The sequence below is a fragment of the Danio rerio genome, chromosome 7 (genome assembly GCF_052040795.2).
Source record: "Danio rerio strain M-AB ecotype USA chromosome 7, GRCz13ab, whole genome shotgun sequence".
In the NCBI taxonomy this organism is placed as follows: Eukaryota; Metazoa; Chordata; class Actinopteri; order Cypriniformes; family Danionidae; genus Danio; species Danio rerio.
In genome coordinates, this window is record NC_141027.1 from 59,906,234 (window position 1) to 59,931,023 (window position 24,790).

General features: G+C 35.1%; 1 long non-coding RNA gene across 1 annotated transcript; it reads right to left on the reverse strand.

Moving 5' to 3' along the window:
• Positions 1 to 7,389: 7,389 nt before the first annotated feature.
• On the reverse strand, positions 7,390 to 11,843 carry LOC147843223 (uncharacterized). Its single transcript, XR_015496348.1, has 3 exons — positions 10,819 to 11,843; positions 9,269 to 10,631; positions 7,390 to 8,337 (listed from the first exon to the last, which is right to left on the reverse strand). It is a non-coding gene; the product is annotated as an uncharacterized LOC147843223 (long non-coding RNA).
• Positions 11,844 to 24,790: the final 12,947 nt, after the last annotated feature.

Consider the following 24,790-nt stretch of genomic DNA (forward strand, 5'->3'; position numbering starts at 1 on the left):
ATATATGTCTCTGACTGAGTTTGCATTACTGTGATTTGACCTCTCTGCTGGCTGAGATAAGCTCATTTTCAACGTCCAATTCAGAAAGTGATAAAAACAGATCCAGCCATAAAATGCATCATTCTTTTTTGTTTTAGACAACATTTCATGCACTGTTAAACATGTTAAAGCAAGTTGCAAGTGAAAATCTATGTCTCTGACTGAGTTTGCATTACTGTGATTTGACCTCTCTGCTGGCTGAGATAAGCTCATTTTCAACGTCCAATTCAGAATGTAATAAAACCAGATCCAGCTATAAAATGCATCATTCTTTTTTGTTTTAGACAACATTTCATGCACTGTTAAACATGTTAAAGCAAGTTGCAAGTGAAAATCTATGTCTCTGACTGAGTTTGCATTACTGTGATTTGACCTCTCTGCTGGCTGAGATAAGCTCATTTTCAACGTCCAATTCAGAATGTAATAAAGCCAGATCCAGCTATAAAATGCATCATCCTTTTTTGTTTTAGACAACATTTCATGCACCGTTAAACATGTTAAAGCAAGTTGCTAGAGAAAACATATGTCCCTGACTGAGTTTGCATTACTGTGATTTGACCTCTCTGCTGGCTGAGATAAGCTCATTTTCAACGTCCAATTCAGAAAGTGATAAAAACAGATCCAGCCATAAAATGCATCATTCTTTTTTGTTTTAGACAACATTTCATGCACTGTTAAACATGTTAAAGCAAGTTGCAAGTGAAAATCTATGTCTCTGACTGAGTTTGCATTACTGTGATTTGACCTCTCTGCTGGCTGAGATAAGCTCATTTTCAACGTCCAATTCAGAATGTAATAAAACCAGATCCAGCTATAAAATACATCATTCTTTTTTGTTTTAGACAACATTTCATGCACTGTTAAACATGTTAAAGCAAGTTGCAAGTGAAAATCTATGTCTCTGACTGAGTTTGCATTACTGTGATTTGACCTCTCTGCTGGCTGAGATAAGTTCATTTTCAACGTCCAATTCAGAATGTAATAAAACCAGATCCAGCTATAAAATGCATCATTCTTTTTTGTTTTAGACAACATTTCATGCACTGTTAAACATGTTAAAGCAAGTTGCAAGTGAAAATCTATGTCTCTGACTGAGTTTGCATTACTGTGATTTGACCTCTCTGCTGGCTGAGATAAGCTCATTTTCAACGTCCAATTCAGAATGTAATAAAACCAGATCCAGCCATAAAATGCACCATTCTTTTTTGTTTTATACAACATTTCCTGCACTGTTAAACATGTTAAAGCAAGTTGCAAGTGAAAATCTATGTCTCTGACTGAGTTTGCATTACTGTGATTTGACCTCTCTGCTGGCTGAGATAAGCTCATTTTCAACGTCCAATTCAGAATGTAATAAAACCAGATCCAGCTATAAAATGCATCATTCTTTTTTGTTTTAGACAACATTTCATGCACTGTTAAACATGTTAAAGCAAGTTGCAAGTGAAAATCTATGTCTCTGACTGAGTTTGCATTACTGTGATTTGACCTCTCTGCTGGCTGAGATAAGCTCATTTTCAACGTCCAATTCAGAATGTAATAAAACCAGATCCAGCTATAAAATGCATCATTCTCTTTTGTTTTAGACAACATTTCATGCACTGTTAAATATGTTAAAGCAAGTTGCAAGAGAAAATCTATGTCCCTGACTGAGTTTGCATTACTGTGATTTGACCTCTCTGCTGGCTGAGATAAGCTCATTTTCAACGTCCATTTCAGAAAATGATAAAAACAGATCCAGCCATAACATGGATCATTCTTTTTTGTTTTAGACAACATTTCATGCACTGTTAAACATGTTAAAGCAAGTTGCAAGAGAAAACATATGTCCCTGACTGAGTTTGCATTACTGTGATTTGACCTCTCTGCTGGCTGAGATAAGCTCATTTTCAACGTCCAATTCAGAATGTAATAAAACCAGATCCAGCCATAAAATGCATCATTCTTTTTTGTTTTAGACAACATTTCATGCACTGTTAAACATGTTAAAGCAAGTTGCAAGTGAAAATCTATGTCTCTGACTGAGTTTGCATTACTGTGATTTGACCTCTCTGCTGGCTGAGATAAGCTCATTTTCAACGTCCAATTCAGAAAGTGATAAAAACAGATCCAGCCATAAAATGCATCATTCTTTTTTGTTTTAGACAACATTTCATGCACTGTTAAACATGTTAAAGCAAGTTGCAAGTGAAAATCTATGTCTCTGACTGAGTTTGCATTACTGTGATTTGACCTCTCTGCTGGCTGAGATAAGCTCATTTTCAACGTCCAATTCAGAATGTAATAAAACCAGATCCAGCTATAAAATGCATCATTCTTTTTTGTTTTAGACAACATTTCATGCACTGTTAAACATGTTAAAGCAAGTTGCAAGTGAAAATCTATGTCTCTGACTGAGTTTGCATTACTGTGATTTGACCTCTCTGCTGGCTGAGATAAGCTCATTTTCAACGTCCAATTCAGAATGTAATAAAACCAGATCCAGCTATAAAATGCATCATTCTTTTTTGTTTTAGACAACATTTCATGCACTGTTAAACATGTTAAAGCAAGTTGCAAGTGAAAATCTATGTCTCTGACTGAGTTTGCATTACTGTGATTTGACCTCTCTGCTGGCTGAGATAAGCTCATTTTCAACGTCCAATTCAGAATGTAATAAAACCAGATCCAGCTATAAAATGCATCATTCTTTTTTGTTGTAGACAACATTTCATGCACTGTTAAACATGTTAAAGCAAGTTGCAAGTGAAAATCTATGTCTCTGACTGAGTTTGCATTACTGTGATTTGACCTCTCTGCTGGCTGAGATAAGCTCATTTTCAACGTCCAATTCAGAATGTAATAAAACCAGATCCAGCTATAAAATGCATCATTCTTTTTTGTTTTAGACAACATTTCATGCACTGTTAAACATGTTAAAGCAAGTTGCAAGTGAAAATCTATGTCTCTGACTGAGTTTGCATTACTGTGATTTGACCTCTCTGCTGGCTGAGAAGCTCATTTTCAACGTCCATTTCAAAAAGTGATAAAAACAGATCCAGCCAAAAAATGGATCATTCTTTTTTGTTGTAGACAACATTTCATGCACTGTTAAACATGTTAAAGCAAGTTGCAAGTGAAAATCTATGTCTCTGACTGAGTTTGCATTACTGTGATTTGACCTCTCTGTTGGCTGAGATAAGCTCATTTTCAACGTCCAATTTAGAATGTAATAAAACCAGATCCAGCTATAAAATGCATCATTCTTTTTTGTTTTAGACAACATTTCATGCACTGTTAAACATGTTAAAAGCAAGTTGTAAGTGAAAATATATGTCTCTGACTGAGTTTGCATTACTGTGATTTGACCTCTCTGCTGGCTGAGATAAGCTCATTTTCAACGTCCAATTCAGAATGTAATAAAACCAGATCCAGCTATAAAATGCATCATTCTTTTTTGTTTTAGACAACATTTCATGCACTGTTAAACATGTTAAAGCAAGTTGCAAGTGAAAATATATGTCTCTGACTGAGTTTGCATTACTGTGATTTGACCTCTCTGCTGGCTGAGATAAGCTCATTTTCAACGTCCAATTCAGAAAGTGATAAAAACAGATCCAGCCATAAAATGCATCATTCTTTTTTGTTTTAGACAACATTTCATGCACTGTTAAACATGTTAAAGCAAGTTGCAAGTGAAAATCTATGTCTCTGACTGAGTTTGCATTACTGTGATTTGACCTCTCTGCTGGCTGAGATAAGCTCATTTTCAACGTCCAATTCAGAATGTAATAAAACCAGATCCAGCTATAAAATGCATCATTCTTTTTTGTTTTAGACAACATTTCATGCACTGTTAAACATGTTAAAGCAAGTTGCAAGTGAAAATCTATGTCTCTGACTGAGTTTGCATTACTGTGATTTGACCTCTCTGCTGGCTGAGATAAGCTCATTTTCAACGTCCAATTCAGAATGTAATAAAGCCAGATCCAGCTATAAAATGCATCATCCTTTTTTGTTTTAGACAACATTTCATGCACCGTTAAACATGTTAAAGCAAGTTGCTAGAGAAAACATATGTCCCTGACTGAGTTTGCATTACTGTGATTTGACCTCTCTGCTGGCTGAGATAAGCTCATTTTCAACGTCCAATTCAGAAAGTGATAAAAACAGATCCAGCCATAAAATGCATCATTCTTTTTTGTTTTAGACAACATTTCATGCACTGTTAAACATGTTAAAGCAAGTTGCAAGTGAAAATCTATGTCTCTGACTGAGTTTGCATTACTGTGATTTGACCTCTCTGCTGGCTGAGATAAGCTCATTTTCAACGTCCAATTCAGAATGTAATAAAACCAGATCCAGCTATAAAATACATCATTCTTTTTTGTTTTAGACAACATTTCATGCACTGTTAAACATGTTAAAGCAAGTTGCAAGTGAAAATCTATGTCTCTGACTGAGTTTGCATTACTGTGATTTGACCTCTCTGCTGGCTGAGATAAGTTCATTTTCAACGTCCAATTCAGAATGTAATAAAACCAGATCCAGCTATAAAATGCATCATTCTTTTTTGTTTTAGACAACATTTCATGCACTGTTAAACATGTTAAAGCAAGTTGCAAGTGAAAATCTATGTCTCTGACTGAGTTTGCATTACTGTGATTTGACCTCTCTGCTGGCTGAGATAAGCTCATTTTCAACGTCCAATTCAGAATGTAATAAAACCAGATCCAGCCATAAAATGCACCATTCTTTTTTGTTTTATACAACATTTCCTGCACTGTTAAACATGTTAAAGCAAGTTGCAAGTGAAAATCTATGTCTCTGACTGAGTTTGCATTACTGTGATTTGACCTCTCTGCTGGCTGAGATAAGCTCATTTTCAACGTCCAATTCAGAATGTAATAAAACCAGATCCAGCTATAAAATGCATCATTCTTTTTTGTTTTAGACAACATTTCATGCACTGTTAAACATGTTAAAGCAAGTTGCAAGTGAAAATCTATGTCTCTGACTGAGTTTGCATTACTGTGATTTGACCTCTCTGCTGGCTGAGATAAGCTCATTTTCAACGTCCAATTCAGAATGTAATAAAACCAGATCCAGCTATAAAATGCATCATTCTCTTTTGTTTTAGACAACATTTCATGCACTGTTAAATATGTTAAAGCAAGTTGCAAGAGAAAATCTATGTCCCTGACTGAGTTTGCATTACTGTGATTTGACCTCTCTGCTGGCTGAGATAAGCTCATTTTCAACGTCCATTTCAGAAAATGATAAAAACAGATCCAGCCATAACATGGATCATTCTTTTTTGTTTTAGACAACATTTCATGCACTGTTAAACATGTTAAAGCAAGTTGCAAGAGAAAACATATGTCCCTGACTGAGTTTGCATTACTGTGATTTGACCTCTCTGCTGGCTGAGATAAGCTCATTTTCAACGTCCAATTCAGAATGTAATAAAACCAGATCCAGCCATAAAATGCATCATTCTTTTTTGTTTTAGACAACATTTCATGCACTGTTAAACATGTTAAAGCAAGTTGCAAGTGAAAATCTATGTCTCTGACTGAGTTTGCATTACTGTGATTTGACCTCTCTGCTGGCTGAGATAAGCTCATTTTCAACGTCCAATTCAGAAAGTGATAAAAACAGATCCAGCCATAAAATGCATCATTCTTTTTTGTTTTAGACAACATTTCATGCACTGTTAAACATGTTAAAGCAAGTTGCAAGTGAAAATCTATGTCTCTGACTGAGTTTGCATTACTGTGATTTGACCTCTCTGCTGGCTGAGATAAGCTCATTTTCAACGTCCAATTCAGAATGTAATAAAACCAGATCCAGCTATAAAATGCATCATTCTTTTTTGTTTTAGACAACATTTCATGCACTGTTAAACATGTTAAAGCAAGTTGCAAGAGAAAATCTATGTCCCTGACTGAGTTTGCATTACTGTGATTTGACCTCTCTGCTGGCTGAGATAAGCTCATTTTCAACGTCCATTTCAGAAAATGATAAAAACAGATCCAGCCATAACATGGATCATTCTTTTTTGTTTTAGACAACATTTCATGCACTGTTAAACATGTTAAAGCAAGTTGCAAGTGAAAATCTATGTCTCTGACTGAGTTTGCATTACTGTGATTTGACCTCTCTGCTGGCTGAGATAAGCTCATTTTCAACGTCCAATTCAGAGTGTAATGAAACCAGATCCAGCTATAAAATGCATCATTCTTTTTTGTTTTAGACAACATTTCATGCACTGTTAAACATGTTAAAGCAAGTTGCAAGAGAAAACATATGTCCCTGACTGAGTTTGCATTACTGTGATTTGACCTCTCTGCTGGCTGAGATAAGCTCATTTTCAATGTCCAATTCAGAATGTAATAAAACCAGATCCAGCTATAAAATGCATCATTCTTTTTTGTTTTAGACAACATTTCATGCACTGTTAAACATGTTAAAGCAAGTTGCAAGTGAAAATCTATGTCTCTGACTGAGTTTGCATTACTGTGATTTGACCTCTCTGCTGGCTGAGATAAGCTCATTTTCAACATCCAATTTAGAATGTAATAAAACCAGATCCAGACATAAAATGCATCATTCTTTTTTGTTTTAGACAACATTTCATGCACTGTTAAACATGTTAAAGCAAGTTGCAAGTGAAAATCTATGTCTCTGACTGAGTTTGCATTACTGTGATTTGACCTCTCTGCTGGCTGAGATAAGCTCATTTTCAACGTCCAATTTAGAATGTAATAAAACCAGATCCAGCTATAAAATGCATCATTCTTTTTTGTTTTAGAAAACATTACATGCACTGTTAAACATGTTAAAAGCAAGTTGTAAGTGAAAATCTATGTCTCTGACTGAGTTTGCATTACTGTGATTTGACCTCTCTGCTGGCTGAGATAAGCTCATTTTCAACGTCCAATTCAGAATGTAATAAAACCAGATCCAGCTATAAAATGCATCATTCTTTTTTGTTTTAGACAACATTTCATGCACTGGTAAACATGTTAAAGCAAGTTGCAAGTGAAAATCTATGTCTCTGACTGAGTTTGCATTACTGTGATTTGACCTCTCTGCTGGCTGAGATAAGCTCATTTTCAACGTCCAATTCAGAATGTAATAAAACCTGATCCAGCTATAAAATGCATCATTCTTTTTTGTTTTAGACAACATTTCATGCACTGTTAAACATGTTAAAGCAAGTTGCAAGAGAAAATCTATGTCCCTGACTGAGTTTGCATTACTGTGATTTGACCTCTCTGCTGGCTGAGATAAGCTCATTTTCAACGTCCATTTCAGAAAATGATAAAAACAGATCCATCCATAACATGGATCATTCTTTTTTGTTTTAGACAACATTTCATGCACTGTTAAACATGTTAAAGCAAGTTGCAAGTGAAAATCTATGTCTCTGACTGAGTTTGCATTACTGTGATTTGACCTCTCTGCTGGCTGAGATAAGCTCATTTTCAACGTCCAATTCAGAATGTAATAAAACCAGATCCAGCTATAAAATGCATCATTCTTTTTTGTTTTAGACAACATTTCATGCACTGTTAAACATGTTAAAGCAAGTTGCAAGTGAAAATCTATGTCTCTGACTGAGTTTGCATTACTGTGATTTGACCTCTCTGCTGGCTGAGATAAGCTCATTTTCAACGTCCAATTTAGAATGTAATAAAACCAGATCCAGACATAAAATGCATCATTCTTTTTTGTTTTAGACAACATTTCATGCACTGTTAAACATGTTAAAGCAAGTTGCAAGTGAAAATCTATGTCTCTGACTGAGTTTGCATTACTGTGATTTGACCTCTCTGCTGGCTGAGATAAGCTCATTTTCAACGTCCAATTTAGAATGTAATAAAACCAGATCCAGCTATAAAATGCATCAATCTTTTTTGTTTTAGAAAACATTACATGCACTGTTAAACATGTTAAAAGCAAGTTGTAAGTGAAAATATATGTCTCTGACTGAGTTTGCATTACTGTGATTTGACCTCTCTGCTGGCTGAGATAAGCTCATTTTCAACGTCCAATTCAGAATGTAATAAAACCAGATCCAGCTATAAAATGCATCATTCTTTTTTGTTTTAGACAACATTTCATGCACTGGTAAACATGTTAAAGCAAGTTGCAAGTGAAAATCTATGTCTCTGACTGAGTTTGCATTACTGTGATTTGACCTCTCTGCTGGCTGAGATAAGCTCATTTTCAACGTCCAATTCAGAATGTAATAAAACCTGATCCAGCTATAAAATGCATCATTCTTTTTTGTTTTAGACAACATTTCATGCACTGTTAAACATGTTAAAGCAAGTTGCAAGAGAAAATCTATGTCCCTGACTGAGTTTGCATTACTGTGATTTGACCTCTCTGCTGGCTGAGATAAGCTCATTTTCAACGTCCATTTCAGAAAATGATAAAAACAGATCCAGCCATAACATGGATCATTCTTTTTTGTTTTAGACAACATTTCATGCACTGTTAAACATGTTAAAGCAAGTTGCAAGTGAAAATCTATGTCTCTGACTGAGTTTGCATTACTGTGATTTGACCTCTCTGCTGGCTGAGATAAGCTCATTTTCAACGTCCAATTCAGAATGTAATAAAACCAGATCCAGCTATAAAATGCATCATTCTTTTTTGTTTTAGACAACATTTCATGCACTGTTAAACACGTTAAAGCAAGTTGCAAGTGAAAATCTATGTCTCTGACTGAGTTTGCATTACTGTGATTTGACCTCTCTGCTGGCTGAGGTAAGCTCATTTTCAACGTCCAATTCAGAATGTAATAAAACCAGATCCAGCTATAAAATGCATCATTCTTTTTTGTTTTAGACAACATTTCATGCACTGTTAAACATGTTAAAGCAAGTTGCAAGAGAAAATCTATGTCCCTGACTGAGTTTGCATTACTGTGATTTGACCTCTCTGCTGGCTGAGATAAGCTCATTTTCAACGTCCAATTTAGAATGTAATAAAACCAGATCCAGACATAAAATGCATCATTCTTTTTTGTTTTAGACAACATTTCATGCACTGTTAAACATGTTAAAGCAAGTTGCAAGTGAAAATCTATGTCTCTGACTGAGTTTGCATTACTGTGATTTGACCTCTCTGCTGGCTGAGATAAGCTCATTTTCAACGTCCAATTCAGAATGTAATAAAACCAGATCCAGCTATAAAATGCATCATTCTTTTTTGTTTTAGACAACATTTCATGCACTGTTAAACATGTTAAAGCAAGTTGCAAGTGAAAATCTATGTCTCTGACTGAGTTTGCATTACTGTGATTTGACCTCTCTGCTGGCTGAGATAAGCTCATTTTCAACGTCCAATTCAGAATGTAATAAAACCAGATCCAGCTATAAAATGCATCATTCTTTTTTGTTTTAGACAACATTTCATGCACTGTTAAATATGTTAAAGCAAGTTGCAAGAGAAAATCTATGTCCCTGACTGAGTTTGCATTACTGTGATTTGACCTCTCTGCTGGCTGAGATAAGCTCATTTTCAACGTCCATTTCAGAAAATGATAAAAACAGATCCAGCCATAACATGGATCATTCTTTTTTGTTTTAGACAACATTTCATGCACTGTTAAACATGTTAAAGCAAGTTGCAAGTGAAAATCTATGTCTCTGACTGAGTTTGCATTACTGTGATTTGACCTCTCTGCTGGCTGAGATAAGCTCATTTTCAACGTCCAATTCAGAATGTAATAAAACCAGATCCAGCTATAAAATGCATCATTCTTTTTTGTTTTAGACAACATTTCATGCACTGTTAAACATGTTAAAGCAAGTTGCAAGTGAAAATCTATGTCTCTGACTGAGTTTGCATTACTGTGATTTGACCTCTCTGCTGGCTGAGATAAGCTCATTTTCAATGTCCAATTCAGAATGTAATAAAACCAGATCCAGCTATAAAATGCATCATCCTTTTTTGTTTTAGACAACATTTCATGCACTGTTAAACATGTTAAAGCAAGTTGCAAGTGAAAATCTATGTCTCTGACTGAGTTTGCATTACTGTGATTTGACATCTCTGCTGGCTGAGATAAGCTCATTTTCAACGTCCAATTTAGAATGTAATAAAACCAGATCCAGACATAAAATGCATCATTCTTTTTTGTTTTAGACAACATTCCATGCACTGTTAAACATGTTAAAGCAAGTTGCAAGTGAAAATCTATGTCTCTGACTGAGTTTGCATTACTGTGATTTGACCTCTCTGCTGGCTGAGATAAGCTCATTTTCAACGTCCAATTCAGAATGTAATAAAACCAGATCCAGCTATAAAATGCATCATTCTTTTTTGTTTTAGACAACATTTCATGCACTGTTAAACATGTTAAAGCAAGTTGCAAGTGAAAATATATGTCTCTGACTGAGTTTGCATTACTGTGATTTGACCTCTCTGCTGGCTGAGATAAGCTCATTTTCAACGTCCAATTCAGAGTGTAATGAAACCAGATCCAGCTATAAAATGCATCATTCTTTTTTGTTTTAGACAACATTTCATGCACTGTTAAACATGTTAAAGCAAGTTGCAAGAGAAAACATATGTCCCTGACTGAGTTTGCATTACTGTGATTTGACCTCTCTGCTGGCTGAGATAAGCTCATTTTCAACGTCCAATTCAGAATGTAATAAAACCAGATCCAGCCATAAAATGCATCATTCTTTTTTGTTTTAGACAACATTTCATGCACTGTTAAACATGTTAAAGCAAGTTGCAAGTGAAAATCTATGTCTCTGACTGAGTTTGCATTACTGTGATTTGACCTCTCTGCTGGCTGAGATAAGCTCATTTTCAACGTCCAATTCAGAATGTAATAAAACCAGATCCAGCTATAAAATGCATCATTCTTTTTTGTTTTAGACAACATTTCATGCACTGTTAAACATGTTAAAGCAAGTTGCAAGAGAAAATCTAGGTCCCTGACTGAGTTTGCATTACTGTGATTTGACCTCTCTGCTGGCTGAGATAAGCTCATTTTCAACGTCCATTTCAGAAAATGATAAAAACAGATCCAGCCATAACATGGATCATTCTTTTTTGTTTTAGACAACATTTCATGCACTGTTAAACATGTTAAAGCAAGTTGCAAGTGAAAATCTATGTCTCTGACTGAGTTTGCATTACTGTGATTTGACCTCTCTGCTGGCTGAGATAAGCTCATTTTCAACGTCCAATTCAGAATGTAATAAAACCAGATCCAGCTATAAAATGCATCATTCTTTTTTGTTTTAGACAACATTTCATGCACTGTTAAACATGTTAAAGCAAGTTGCAAGTGAAAATCTATGTCTCTGACTGAGTTTGCATTACTGTGATTTGACCTCTCTGCTGGCTGAGATAAGCTCATTTTCAACGTCCAATTCAGAATGTAATAAAACCAGATCCAGCTATAAAATGCATCATTCTTTTTTGTTTTAGACAACATTTCATGCACTGTTAAACATGTTAAAGCAAGTTGCAAGAGAAAATCTATGTCCCTGACTGAGTTTGCATTACTGTGATTTGACCTCTCTGCTGGCTGAGATAAGCTCATTTTCAAGTCCATTTCAGAAAATGATAAAAACAGATCCAGCCATAACATGGATCATTCTTTTTTGTTTTAGACAACATTTCATGCACTGTTAAACATGTTAAAGCAAGTTGCAAGTGAAAATCTATGTCTCTGACTGAGTTTGCATTACTGTGATTTGACCTCTCTGCTGGCTGAGATAAGCTCATTTTCAACGTCCATTTCAGAATGTAATAAAACCAGATCCAGCTATAAAATGCATCATTCTTTTTGTTTTAGACAACATTTCATACACTGTTAAACATGTTAAAGCAAGTTGCAAGTGAAAATCTATGTCTCTGACTGAGTTTGCATTACTGTGATTTGACCTCTCTGCTGGCTGAGATAAGCTCATTTTCAACGTCCAATTCAGAAAGTGATAAAAATAGATCCAGACATAAAATGCATCATTCTTTTTTGTTTTAGACAACATTTCATGCACTGTTAAACATGTTAAAGCAAGTTGCAAGTGAAAATCTATGTCTCTGACTGAGTTTGCATTACTGTGATTTGACCTCTCTGCTGGCTGAGATAAGCTCATTTTCAACGTCCAATTCAGAATGTAATAAAACCAGATCCAGCTATAAAATGCATCATTCTTTTTTGTTTTAGACAACATTTCATGCACTGTTAAACATGTTAAAGCAAGTTGCAAGTGAAAATCTATGTCTCTGACTGAGTTTGCATTACTGTGATTTGACCTCTCTGCTGGCTGAGATAAGCTCATTTTCAACGTCCAATTCAGAATGTAATAAAACCAGATCCAGCTATAAAATGCATCATTCTTTTTTGTTTTAGACAACATTTCCTGCACTGTTAAACATGTTAAAGCAAGTTGCAAGAGAAAACATATATCCCTGACTGAGTTTGCATTACTGTGATTTGACGTCTCTGCTGGCTGAGATAAGCTCATTTTCAACGTCCAACTCAGAATGTAATAAAACCAGATCCAGCCATAAAATGCATCATTCTTTTTTGTTTTAGACAACATTTCATGCACTGTTAAACATGTTAAAGCAAGTTGCAAGTGAAAATATATGTCTCTGACTGAGTTTGCATTACTGTGATTTGACCTCTCTGCTGGCTGAGATAAGCTCATTTTCAACGTCCATATCAGAAAGTGATAAAAACAGATCCAGCCATAAAATGCATCATTCTTTTTTGTTTTAGACAACATTTCATGCACTGTTAAACATGTTAAAGCAAGTTGCAAGTGAAAATCTATGTCTCTGACTGAGTTTGCATTACTGTGATTTGACCTCTCTGCTGGCTGAGATAAGCTCATTTTCAACGTCCAATTCAGAATGTAATAAAACCAGATACAGCTATAAAATGCATCATTCTTTTTTGTTTTAGACAACATTTCATGCACTGTTAAACATGTTAAAGCAAGTTGCAAGTGAAAATCTATGTCTCTGACTGAGTTTGCATTACTGTGATTTGACCTCTCTGCTGGCTGAGATAAGCTCATTTTCAACGTCCAATTTAGAAAGTAATAAAACCAGATCCAGACATAAAATGCATCATTCTTTTTTGTTTTAGACAACATTTCATGCACTGTTAAACATGTTAAAGCAAGTTGCAAGTGAAAATCTATGTCTCTGACTGAGTTTGCATTACTGTGATTTGACCTCTCTGCTGGCTGAGATAAGCTCATTTTCAACGTCCAATTTAGAATGTAATAAAACCAGATCCAGCTATAAAATGCATCATTCTTTTTTGTTTTAGACAACATTTCATGCACTGTTAAACATGTTAAAGCAAGTTGCAAGAGAAAATCTATGTCCCTGACTGAGTTTGCATTACTGTGATTTGACCTCTCTGCTGGCTGAGATAAGCTCATTTTCAACGTCCATTTCAGAAAATGATAAAAACAGATCCAGCCATAACATGGATCATTCTTTTTTGTTTTAGACAACATTTCATGCACTGTTAAACACGTTAAAGCAAGTTGCAAGTGAAAATCTATGTCTCTGACTGAGTTTGCATTACTGTGATTTGACCTCTCTGCTGGCTGAGATAAGCTCATTTTCAACGTCCAATTCAGAATGTAATAAAACCAGATCCAGCCATAAAATGCATCATTCTTTTTTGTTTTAGACAACATTTCATGCACTGTTAAACATGTTAAAGCAAGTTGCAAGTGAAAATATATGTCTCTGACTGAGTTTGCATTACTGTGATTTGACCTCTCTGCTGGCTGAGATAAGCTCATTTTCAACGTCCAATTCAGAAAGTGATAAAAACAGATCCAGCCATAAAATGCATCATTCTTTTTTGTTTTAGACAACATTTCATGCACTGTTAAACATGTTAAAGCAAGTTGCAAGTGAAAATCTATGTCTCTGACTGAGTTTGCATTACTGTGATTTGACCTCTCTGCTGGCTGAGATAAGCTCATTTTCAACGTCCAATTCAGAATGTAATAAAACCAGATCCAGCTATAAAATGCATCATTCTTTTTTGTTTTAGACAACATTTCATGCACTGTTAAACATGTTAAAGCAAGTTGCAAGTGAAAATCTATGTCTCTGACTGAGTTTGCATTACTGTGATTTGACCTCTCTGCTGGCTGAGATAAGTTCATTTTCAACGTCCAATTCAGAATGTAATAAAACCAGATCCAGCTATAAAATGCATCATTCTTTTTTGTTTTAGACAACATTTCATGCACTGTTAAACATGTTAAAGCAAGTTGCAAGTGAAAATCTATGTCTCTGACTGAGTTTGCATTACTGTGATTTGACCTCTCTGCTGGCTGAGATAAGCTCATTTTCAACGTCCAATTCAGAATGTAATAAAACCAGATCCAGCCATAAAATGCACCATTCTTTTTTGTTTTATACAACATTTCCTGCACTGTTAAACATGTTAAAGCAAGTTGCAAGTGAAAATCTATGTCTCTGACTGAGTTTGCATTACTGTGATTTGACCTCTCTGCTGGCTGAGATAAGCTCATTTTCAACGTCCAATTCAGAATGTAATAAAACCAGATCCAGCTATAAAATGCATCATTCTTTTTTGTTTTAGACAACATTTCATGCACTGTTAAACATGTTAAAGCAAGTTGCAAGTGAAAATCTATGTCTCTGACTGAGTTTGCATTACTGTGATTTGACCTCTCTGCTGGCTGAGATAAGCTCATTTTCAACGTCCAATTCAGAATGTAATAAAACCAGATCCAGCTATAAAATGCATCATTCTCTTTTGTTTTAGACAACATTTCATGCACTGTTAAATATGTTAAAGCAAGTTGCAAGAGAAAATCTATGTCCCTGACTGAGTTTGCATTACTGTGATTTGACCTCTCTGCTGGCTGAGATAAGCTCATTTTCAACGTCCATTTCAGAAAATGATAAAAACAGATCCAGCCATAACATGGATCATTCTTTTTTGTTTTAGACAACATTTCATGCACTGTTAAACATGTTAAAGCAAGTTGCAAGAGAAAACATATGTCCCTGACTGAGTTTGCATTACTGTGATTTGACCTCTCTGCTGGCTGAGATAAGCTCATTTTCAACGTCCAATTCAGAATGTAATAAAACCAGATCCAGCCATAAAATGCATCATTCTTTTTTGTTTTAGACAACATTTCATGCACTGTTAAACATGTTAAAGCAAGTTGCAAGTGAAAATATATGTCTCTGACTGAGTTTGCATTACTGTGATTTGACCTCTCTGCTGGCTGAGATAAGCTCATTTTCAACGTCCAATTCAGAAAGTGATAAAAACAGATCCAGCCATAAAATGCATCATTCTTTTTTGTTTTAGACAACATTTCATGCACTGTTAAACATGTTAAAGCAAGTTGCAAGTGAAAATCTATGTCTCTGACTGAGTTTGCATTACTGTGATTTGACCTCTCTGCTGGCTGAGATAAGCTCATTTTCAACGTCCAATTCAGAATGTAATAAAACCAGATCCAGCTATAAAATGCATCATTCTTTTTTGTTTTAGACAACATTTCATGCACTGTTAAACATGTTAAAGCAAGTTGCAAGAGAAAATCTATGTCCCTGACTGAGTTTGCATTACTGTGATTTGACCTCTCTGCTGGCTGAGATAAGCTCATTTTCAACGTCCATTTCAGAAAATGATAAAAACAGATCCAGCCATAACATGGATCATTCTTTTTTGTTTTAGACAACATTTCATGCACTGTTAAACATGTTAAAGCAAGTTGCAAGTGAAAATCTATGTCTCTGACTGAGTTTGCATTACTGTGATTTGACCTCTCTGCTGGCTGAGATAAGCTCATTTTCAACGTCCAATTCAGAGTGTAATGAAACCAGATCCAGCTATAAAATGCATCATTCTTTTTTGTTTTAGACAACATTTCATGCACTGTTAAACATGTTAAAGCAAGTTGCAAGAGAAAACATATGTCCCTGACTGAGTTTGCATTACTGTGATTTGACCTCTCTGCTGGCTGAGATAAGCTCATTTTCAATGTCCAATTCAGAATGTAATAAAACCAGATCCAGCTATAAAATGCATCATTCTTTTTTGTTTTAGACAACATTTCATGCACTGTTAAACATGTTAAAGCAAGTTGCAAGTGAAAGTCTATGTCTCTGACTGAGTTTGCATTACTGTGATTTGACCTCTCTGCTGGCTGAGATAAGCTCATTTTCAACGTCCAATTTAGAATGTAATAAAACCAGATCCAGACATAAAATGCATCATTCTTTTTTGTTTTAGACAACATTTCATGCACTGTTAAACATGTTAAAGCAAGTTGCAAGTGAAAATCTATGTCTCTGACTGAGTTTGCATTACTGTGATTTGACCTCTCTGCTGGCTGAGATAAGCTCATTTTCAACGTCCAATTTAGAATGTAATAAAACCAGATCCAGCTATAAAATGCATCATTCTTTTTTGTTTTAGAAAACATTACATGCACTGTTAAACATGTTAAAAGCAAGTTGTAAGTGAAAATCTATGTCTCTGACTGAGTTTGCATTACTGTGATTTGACCTCTCTGCTGGCTGAGATAAGCTCATTTTCAACGTCCAATTCAGAATGTAATAAAACCAGATCCAGCTATAAAATGCATCATTCTTTTTTGTTTTAGACAACATTTCATGCACTGGTAAACATGTTAAAGCAAGTTGCAAGTGAAAATCTATGTCTCTGACTGAGTTTGCATTACTGTGATTTGACCTCTCTGCTGGCTGAGATAAGCTCATTTTCAACGTCCAATTCAGAATGTAATAAAACCTGATCCAGCTATAAAATGCATCATTCTTTTTTGTTTTAGACAACATTTCATGCACTGTTAAACATGTTAAAGCAAGTTGCAAGAGAAAATCTATGTCCCTGACTGAGTTTGCATTACTGTGATTTGACCTCTCTGCTGGCTGAGATAAGCTCATTTTCAACGTCCATTTCAGAAAATGATAAAAACAGATCCATCCATAACATGGATCATTCTTTTTTGTTTTAGACAACATTTCATGCACTGTTAAACATGTTAAAGCAAGTTGCAAGTGAAAATCTATGTCTCTGACTGAGTTTGCATTACTGTGATTTGACCTCTCTGCTGGCTGAGATAAGCTCATTTTCAACGTCCAATTCAGAATGTAATAAAACCAGATCCAGCTATAAAATGCATCATTCTTTTTTGTTTTAGACAACATTTCATGCACTGTTAAACATGTTAAAGCAAGTTGCAAGTGAAAATCTATGTCTCTGACTGAGTTTGCATTACTGTGATTTGACCTCTCTGCTGGCTGAGATAAGCTCATTTTCAACGTCCAATTTAGAATGTAATAAAACCAGATCCAGACATAAAATGCATCATTCTTTTTTGTTTTAGACAACATTTCATGCACTGTTAAACATGTTAAAGCAAGTTGCAAGTGAAAATCTATGTCTCTGACTGAGTTTGCATTACTGTGATTTGACCTCTCTGCTGGCTGAGATAAGCTCATTTTCAACGTCCAATTTAGAATGTAATAAAACCAGATCCAGCTATAAAATGCATCATTCTTTTTTGTTTTAGAAAACATTACATGCACTGTTAAACATGTTAAAAGCAAGTTGTAAGTGAAAATATATGTCTCTGACTGAGTTTGCATTACTGTGATTTGACCTCTCTGCTGGCTGAGATAAGCTCATTTTCAACGTCCAATTCAGAATGTAATAAAACCAGATCCAGCTATAAAATGCATCATTCTTTTTGTTTTAGACAACATTTCATGCACTGGTAAACATGTTAAAGCAAGTTGCAAGTGAAAATCTATGTCTCTGACTGAGTTTGCATTACTGTGATTTGACCTCTCTGCTGGCTGAGATAAGCTCATTTTCAACGTCCAATTCAGAATGTAATAAAACCTGATCCAGCTATAAAATGCATCATTCTTTTTTGTTTTAGACAACATTTCATGCACTGTTAAACATGTTAAAGCAAGTTGCAAGAGAAAATCTATGTCCCTGACTGAGTTTGCATTACTGTGATTTGACCTCTCTGCTGGCTGAGATAAGCTCATTTTCAACGTCCATTTCAGAAAATGATAAAAACAGATCCAGCCATAACATGGATCATTCTTTCTTGTTTTAGACAACATTTCATGCACTGTTAAACATGTTAAAGCAAGTTGCAAGTGAAAATCTATGTCTCTGACTGAGTTTGCATTACTGTGATTTGACCTCTCTGCTGGCTGAGATAAGCTCATTTTCAACGTCCAATTCAGAATGTAATAAAACCAGATCCAGCTATAAAATGCATCATTCTTTTTTGTTTTAGACAACATTTCATGCACTGTTAAACACGTTAAAGCAAGTTGCAAGTGAAAATCTATGTCTCTGACTGAGTTTGCATTACTGTGATTTGACCTCTCTGCTGGCTGAGGTAAGCTCATTTTCAACGTCCAATTCAGAATGTAATAAAACCAGATCCAGCTATAAAATGCATCATTCTTTTTTGTTTTAGACAACATTTCATGCACTGTTAAACATGTTAAAGCAAGTTGCAAGAGAAAATCTATGTCCCTGACTGAGTTTGCATTACTGTGATTTGACCTCTCTGCTGGCTGAGATAAGCTCATTTTCAACGTCCAATTTAGAATGTAATAAAACCAGATTTAGCTATAAAATGCATCATTCTTTTTTGTTTTAGACAACATTTCATGCACTGTTAAACATGTTAAAGCAAGTTGCAAGTGAAAATCTATGTCTCTGACTGAGTTTGCATTACTGTGATTTGACCTCTCTGCTGGCTGAGATAAGCTCATTTTCAACGTCCAATTTAGAATGTAATAAAACCAGATCCAGACATAAAATGCATCATTCTTTTTTGTTTTAGACAACATTTCATGCACTGTTAAACATGTTAAAGCAAGTTGCAAGTGAAAATCTATGTCTCTGACTGAGTTTGCATTACTGTGATTTGACCTCTCTGCTGGCTGAGATAAGCTCATTTTCAACGTCCAATTCAGAATGTAATAAAACCAGATCCAGCTATAAAATGCATCATTCTTTTTTGTTTTAGACAACATTTCATGCACTGTTAAACATGTTAAAGCAAGTTGCAAGTGAAAATCTATGTCTCTGACTGAGTTTGCATTACTGTGATTTGACCTCTCTGCTGGCTGAGATAAGCTCATTTTCAACGTCCAATTCAGAATGTAATAAAACCAGATCCAGCTATAAAATGCATCATTCTTTTTTGTTTTAGACAACATTTCATGCACTGTTAAATATGTTAAAGCAAGTTGCAAGAGAAAATCTATGTCCCTGACTGAGTTTGCATTACTGTGATTTGACCTCTCTGCTGGCTGAGATAAGCTCATTTTCAACGTCCATTTCAGAAAATGATAAAAACAGATCCAGCCATAACATGGATCATTCTTTTTTGTTTTAGACAACATTTCATGCACTGTTAAACATGTTAAAGCAAGTTGCAAGTGAAAATCTATGTCTCTGACTGAGTTTGCATTACTGTGATTTGACCTCTCTGCTGGCTGAGATAAGCTCATTTTCAACGTCCAATTCAGAATGTAATAAAACCAGATCCAGCTATAAAATGCATCATTCTTTTTTGTTTTAGACAACATTTCATGCACTGTTAAACATGTTAAAGCAAGTTGCAAGTGAAAATCTATGTCTCTGACTGAGTTTGCATTACTGTGATTTGACCTCTCTGCTGGCTGAGATAAGCTCATTTTCAATGTCCAATTCAGAATGTAATAAAACCAGATCCAGCTATAAAATGCATCATCCTTTTTTGTTTTAGACAACATTTCATGCACTGTTAAACATGTTAAAGCAAGTTGCAAGTGAAAATCTATGTCTCTGACTGAGTTTGCATTACTGTGATTTGACATCTCTGCTGGCTGAGATAAGCTCATTTTCAACGTCCAATTTAGAATGTAATAAAACCAGATCCAGACATAAAATGCATCATTCTTTTTTGTTTTAGACAACATTCCATGCACTGTTAAACATGTTAAAGCAAGTTGCAAGTGAAAATCTATGTCTCTGACTGAGTTTGCATTACTGTGATTTGACCTCTCTGCTGGCTGAGATAAGCTCATTTTCAACGTCCAATTCAGAATGTAATAAAACCAGATCCAGCTATAAAATGCATCATTCTTTTTTGTTTTAGACAACATTTCATGCACTGTTAAACATGTTAAAGCAAGTTGCAAGTGAAAATATATGTCTCTGACTGAGTTTGCATTACTGTGATTTGACCTCTCTGCTGGCTGAGATAAGCTCATTTTCAACGTCCAATTCAGAGTGTAATGAAACCAGATCCAGCTATAAAATGCATCATTCTTTTTTGTTTTAGACAACATTTCATGCACTGTTAAACATGTTAAAGCAAGTTGCAAGAGAAAACATATGTCCCTGACTGAGTTTGCATTACTGTGATTTGACCTCTCTGCTGGCTGAGATAAGCTCATTTTCAACGTCCAATTCAGAATGTAATAAAACCAGATCCAGCCATAAAATGCATCATTCTTTTTTGTTTTAGACAACATTTCATGCACTGTTAAACATGTTAAAGCAAGTTGCAAGTGAAAATATATGTCTCTGACTGAGTTTGCATTACTGTGATTTGACCTCTCTGCTGGCTGAGATAAGCTCATTTTCAACGTCCAATTCAGAAAGTGATAAAAACAGATCCAGCCATAAAATGCATCATTCTTTTTTGTTTTAGACAACATTTCATGCACTGTTAAACATGTTAAAGCAAGTTGCAAGTGAAAATCTATGTCTCTGACTGAGTTTGCATTACTGTGATTTGACCTCTCTGCTGGCTGAGATAAGCTCATTTTCAACGTCCAATTCAGAATGTAATAAAACCAGATCCAGCTATAAAATGCATCATTCTTTTTTGTTTTAGACAACATTTCATGCACTGTTAAACATGTTAAAGCAAGTTGCAAGAGAAAATCTAGGTCCCTGACTGAGTTTGCATTACTGTGATTTGACCTCTCTGCTGGCTGAGATAAGCTCATTTTCAACGTCCATTTCAGAAAATGATAAAAACAGATCCAGCCATAACATGGATCATTCTTTTTTGTTTTAGACAACATTTCATGCACTGTTAAACATGTTAAAGCAAGTTGCAAGTGAAAATCTATGTCTCTGACTGAGTTTGCATTACTGTGATTTGACCTCTCTGCTGGCTGAGATAAGCTCATTTTCAACGTCCAATTCAGAATGTAATAAAACCAGATCCAGCTATAAAATGCATCATTCTTTTTTGTTTTAGACAACATTTCATGCACTGTTAAACATGTTAAAGCAAGTTGCAAGTGAAAATCTATGTCTCTGACTGAGTTTGCATTACTGTGATTTGACCTCTCTGCTGGCTGAGATAAGCTCATTTTCAACGTCCAATTCAGAATGTAATAAAACCAGATCCAGCTATAAAATGCATCATTCTTTTTTGTTTTAGACAACATTTCATGCACTGTTAAACATGTTAAAGCAAGTTGCAAGAGAAAATCTATGTCCCTGACTGAGTTTGCATTACTGTGATTTGACCTCTCTGCTGGCTGAGATAAGCTCATTTTCAAGTCCATTTCAGAAAATGATAAAAACAGATCCAGCCATAACATGGATCATTCTTTTTTGTTTTAGACAACATTTCATGCACTGTTAAACATGTTAAAGCAAGTTGCAAGTGAAAATCTATGTCTCTGACTGAGTTTGCATTACTGTGATTTGACCTCTCTGCTGGCTGAGATAAGCTCATTTTCAACGTCCATTTCAGAATGTAATAAAACCAGATCCAGCTATAAAATGCATCATTCTTTTTGTTTTAGACAACATTTCATGCACTGTTAAACATGTTAAAGCAAGTTGCAAGTGAAAATCTATGTCTCTGACTGAGTTTGCATTACTGTGATTTGACCTCTCTGCTGGCTGAGATAAGCTCATTTTCAACGTCCAATTTAGAATGTAATAAAACCAGATCCAGCTATAAAATGCATCATTCTTTTTTGTTTTAGACAACATTTCATGCACTGTTAAACATGTTAAAGCAAGTTGCAAGTGAAAATCTATGTCTCTGACCGAGTTTGCATTACTGTGATTTGACCTCTCTGCTGGCTGAGATAAGCTCATTTTCAACGTCCAATTTAGAATGTAATAAAACCAGATCCAGCTATAAAATGCATCATTCTTTTTTGTTTTAGACAACATTTCATGCACTGTTAAACATGTTAAAGCAAGTTGCAAGTGAAAATCTATGTCTCTGACTGAGTTTGCATTACTGTGATTTGACCTCTCTGCTGGCTGAGATAAGCTCATTTTCAACGTCCAATTCAGAATGTAATAAAACCAGATCCAGCTATAAAATGCATCATTCTTTTTTGTTTTAGACAACATTTCATGCACTGTTAAACATGTTAAAGCAAGTTGCAAGAGAAAACATATGTCCCTGACTGAGTTTGCATTACTGTGATTTGACCTCTCTGCTGGCTGAGATAAGCTCATTTTCAACGTCCAATTCAGAATGTAATAAAACCAGATCCAGCCATAAAATGCATCATTCTTTTTTGTTTTAGACAACATTTCATGCACTGTTAAACATGTTAAAGCAAGTTGCAAGTGAAAATATATGTCTCTGACTGAGTTTGCATTACTGTGATTTGACCTCTCTGCTGGCTGAGATAAGCTCATTTTCAACAACCAATTCAGAAAGTGATAAAAACAGATCCAGCCATAAAATGCATCATTCTTTTTTGTTTTAGACAACATTTCATGCACTGTTAAACATGTTAAAGCAAGTTGCAAGTGAAAATCTATGTCTCTGACTGAGTTTGCATTACTGTGATTTGACCTCTCTGCTGGCTGAGATAAGCTCATTTTCAACGTCCAATTCAGAATGTAATAAAACCAGATCCAGCTATAAAATGCATCATTCTTTTTTGTTTTAGACAACATTTCATGCACTGTTAAACATGTTAAAGCAAGTTGCAAGTGAAAATCTATGTCTCTGACTGAGTTTGCATTACTGTGATTTGACCTCTCTGCTGGCTGAGATAAGCTCATTTTCAACGTCCAATTCAGAAAGTGATAAAAATAGATCCAGACATAAAATGCATCATTCTTTTTTGTTTTAGACAACATTTCATGCACTGTTAAACATGTTAAAGCAAGTTGCAAGTGAAAATCTATGTCTCTGACTGAGTTTGCATTACTGTGATTTGACCTCTCTGCTGGCTGAGATAAGCTCATTTTCAACGTCCAATTCAGAAAGTGATAAAAACAGATCCAGCCATAAAATGGATCATTCTTTTTTGTTTTAGACAACATTTCCTGCACTGTTAAACATGTTAAAGCAAGTTGCAAGTGAAAATCTATGTCTCTGACTGAGTTTGCATTACTGTGATTTGACCTCTCTGCTGGCTGAGATAAGCTCATTTTCAACGTCCAATTCAGAATGTAATAAAACCAGATCCAGCTATAAAATGCATCATTCTTTTTTGTTTTAGACAACATTTCATGCACTGTTAAACATGTTAAAGCAAGTTGCAAGTGAAAATCTATGTCTCTGACTGAGTTTGCATTACTGTGATTTGACCTCTCTGCTGGCTGAGATAAGCTCATTTTCAACGTCCAATTCAGAATGTAATAAAACCAGATCCAGCTATAAAATGCATCATTCTTTTTTGTTTTAGACAACATTTCCTGCACTGTTAAACATGTTAAAGCAAGTTGCAAGAGAAAACATATATCCCTGACTGAGTTTGCATTACTGTGATTTGACGTCTCTGCTGGCTGAGATAAGCTCATTTTCAACGTCCAACTCAGAATGTAATAAAACCAGATCCAGCCATAAAATGCATCATTCTTTTTTGTTTTAGACAACATTTCATGCACTGTTAAACATGTTAAAGCAAGTTGCAAGTGAAAATATATGTCTCTGACTGAGTTTGCATTACTGTGATTTGACCTCTCTGCTGGCTGAGATAAGCTCATTTTCAACGTCCATATCAGAAAGTGATAAAAACAGATCCAGCCATAAAATGCATCATTCTTTTTTGTTTTAGACAACATTTCATGCACTGTTAAACATGTTAAAGCAAGTTGCAAGTGAAAATCTATGTCTCTGACTGAGTTTGCATTACTGTGATTTGACCTCTCTGCTGGCTGAGATAAGCTCATTTTCAACGTCCAATTCAGAATGTAATAAAACCAGATCCAGCTATAAAATGCATCATTCTTTTTTGTTTTAGACAACATTTCATGCACTGTTAAACATGTTAAAGCAAGTTGCAAGTGAAAATCTATGTCTCTGACTGAGTTTGCATTACTGTGATTTGACCTCTCTGCTGGCTGAGATAAGCTCATTTTCAACGTCCAATTTAGAAAGTAATAAAACCAGATCCAGACATAAAATGCATCATTCTTTTTTGTTTTAGACAACATTTCATGCACTGTTAAACATGTTAAAGCAAGTTGCAAGTGAAAATCTATGTCTCTGACTGAGTTTGCATTACTGTGATTTGACCTCTCTGCTGGCTGAGATAAGCTCATTTTCAACGTCCAATTTAGAATGTAATAAAACCAGATCCAGCTATAAAATGCATCATTCTTTTTTGTTTTAGACAACATTTAATGCACTGTTAAACATGTTAAAGCAAGTTGCTAGTGAAAATCTATGTCTCTGACTGAGTTTGCATTACTGTGATTTGACCTCTCTGCTGGCTG